Source organism: Antedon bifida, chromosome 6 (genome assembly GCF_963402885.1).
Source record: "Antedon bifida chromosome 6, ecAntBifi1.1, whole genome shotgun sequence".
In the NCBI taxonomy this organism is placed as follows: Eukaryota; Metazoa; Echinodermata; class Crinoidea; order Comatulida; family Antedonidae; genus Antedon; species Antedon bifida.
The window spans coordinates 5,172,335-5,175,676 of record NC_136231.1 but is presented as its reverse complement, the minus strand read 5'-3'; positions in this window follow the sequence as shown (position 1 = coordinate 5,175,676).

The following is a 3,342-nucleotide window of genomic DNA, read 5'->3' as shown; positions in this document are numbered from 1 at the left end:
AATCCAATTCATGTCATTATACGCACCGTGTTGTTATACCAGGCAAGAGTTAATTTAACTCTTTCCTGGTTATACAACGTAGTAAAACAAAAAATAAACGTTGTGAAACATCTTGAACAGGGACACTAATCACATAGAATCACTTTAATTATGACAGTATTCTTGAATACTAGAATAATTTGTTTAGGCCCATAAGCCTAATACTCTATGGTATTTTTAGTCGCGTGGACGCGACTCTATAGTTCACTATGTCGGTCGGTCGGTCTGTCGATCTGTCGATCTGTCTGTCGGTCCGGTATCACTATGCGTTTTATCGCTTTTCTGTACTTTTTGAACTGTTTTGATGTACAGAAAAGTTTTAAAGTACATTACTTTTGGAAAGTTCATTTTTTTCTGAGAGGACGCGACTTATGGCTGTTGGCCTTGTTTAAATTACCGCCAGTGTCTCTATCATAACAACAATTCATTCTAAGATGGCTAGTTCCGTTTTAAATATATTCCAATCTGATTTTTTTTACAGAAATGATTTTCTAAAAGAAAACCCCTCCTGATTACAATACATAAAGTGGAGGAATTTTTAATGTCGATTATTCACTTTGACCAAAAAATTGGATCGAAAAAAAACCCAATTTTCCTGATAAAACCGTAATTTAAAGAATAAAACAGTCAACCGGAAGCCATGTGTTTGGGTTAAATCATGGTTGGTTGAATAATGAAATCCACAGTATTCAACTGTTATTTTAGTATTTTTTTTAAATAAGTAAAACCATTATTTTGTTTCTGGAAAAAGTGAATAACTGTTAAAACTACAAAATGACCTATTCAAAGGTTGATTTTATTTTCCATGTTTTTGAAGAAAATACATTCTTTGACGGCTACCGACGACTGATCTGTCTTTATGATTTCATTTTACGAACTTGGACACAGTTGACCGTTTACTGGACACTCTGGCTGGACGTAGTTTACATGTTTGACATCATAAAAAAACGAATAGGAAAATCAAATCACTCAAAATTAATGTTTCTAATAAATATTTAAACTGAAAACATCTGAAACATTTTTAAATTATAAATAATAATAAAATAAAGTAATAATGATTGGTGAAAAATAATCAAAAGTAAACAAATAAATTATGAATAGGCAAGAGGCCACTATGTATAAATAAAATTTAACCAGGCAAATAAGTCAAAAGAATGCAAGTTCCATTTGTTCTCATTATCAGATAATAATCAAAGGCACAGATTAAAATTAAACATTATTTGCCAAAATGAAAATGATTTCCTGATACCGGTGCTTAGCATAATCCAATGAAATACATAAAGAGTTTATTTTGATAATTTAGACCAATGTGCTTAATTTACATGCTGGCATAATTGCCCTAACTCAATTTAAGACGATTAGTTATGCCAAGTGATTAAACTGAGAAGATGCAAGCCCTACACAATAAAAGTTTTGGAACTTGTTTTTAATACCATGAATATTTCAGGAAGGCATCAAAGGTTGAACAACTGGTACTGACTATGACTGAAAAGGAGTCGCTGCATGGACTAGACATTTTGACGCATAATATTGTAAATAATATATAAAATATATGCTTCTGTAATATGTATATATTGCTAATGTAAACAATTCATCAATGAATTTTGTAAGCTTATGCTTTAATAGAATATGATATTAGTATGCATACAATATATGATGTCATTTAACACAAATAATTCATTGAGTTTGCAATGGTTGTTAATATTTAACGTAAGTTCATAGGTTACACTGGACATGCTCTCTCGTAAGCGAATACTACTGCTTCACACAACATATTACCTGTCCGCCAAAATTACAATAAGTAAGTAAGACCTGAGCCTACTAAATATGCCACATTCGCAGGTTGCCTAATAATAGCGTATCCTAAAGAGGGGTATAGCTTCAAAAGATTATTATAATCCAAGATCGATATTCTCAACTTTCCACTGTGTATGATAGTTACATATAATTATTGTCAAGTTTATTTTAAAATCATAGTATTGCATATTTATTGTGCTATACCATACCATATTTCATATTATTTAAGCGTTTCAGTTGAACTTTTAAGTTAAACTGTATTTTATCCACGGATCAACATAATAAATAATAATGAATAAAAATACAATCTTAGAGATTAAGATATTTGTAGGATAATTTGCGTTTGATTGGATGTGTTACTATGAATGGATGTCGACATATCTAAGAACAAGGGCTTACAGTTATAAAGCTCCAAGATGAGCTATCATAACAACAATATGTTTAAAAGTAAAAAAATCTAATCTAATTACAGTTTAAATATTATTATTTAATAAAATATTGAAAATAGATAATAATCAAATACTATAAATGACAAATAACACCTCACCAAATCGTAAGCTCTGTCTACACTATCAAACTTTATGTGACAACAATTTGTTTGTGCCCTTACCATATTTGGGCACATCAAACTTTTGTTGTCAAACTATGTTGATAGTATAGAGAGAGCTTAAGTTATTGATTGATTGATTGATATTTATTTGATTCCAATTCATGCAAAGAATAAAAATAGGCCTAAATCAAGGCAACCATGGATCATGAAAATGTTGCCCTGAAATAATTAATAATATGATAATATATGAAATTATGTAATATATATCACATTTCATCATCAACATTGTTTGATGCCAAACAAGATGAATGAAAATCATCTTATTGTAGTTTACATTGTAAATTTTATACAAAATGTAATAATTCTTTGATATGTATATTCTTTGTAAAATGTGTATCAATATACACTTCCGTAACGTCACATCATGGAGTTATTTTTATACCTCCATGGCCACATTTTGTGGTGTTTATGACTATGTATACAAGTTGGTATTGTTTGTGATATGATAAATGTAATAAACGAGGCGAAATATTTATCTAATGTGTTTTCATTATTGTCGGATATGTTTTTATATATAAAAAAAAGTTAATAGCTAATGTCTTTTTAAAAATGGATATCGAGTGACAAATCTCTTTCAAAATGCCTTTTGGAGCAGATGCACATAATAAATATTCATCATTAGGCCTAACTAATTAGTATAGGAAATATACATAAGTATGGTATATATATTAACTCATGTTATTCAATATTTTATTTATAACGTTCATTAACATAGGACTTTACAATAATAAATGACTAATTTTTAGGGCCTACTTTATAACTGAACTGAATTGCGCACTGACCTTCTTCTGGTCTGTTCTCTCTGTGCTGCTCACAGTAGACTTCTTTGTCCACAGCAGCAACTGGTGGTGAAGATGAAAGAACATCTCTACCTACCACCTATATTACTAGGCCTA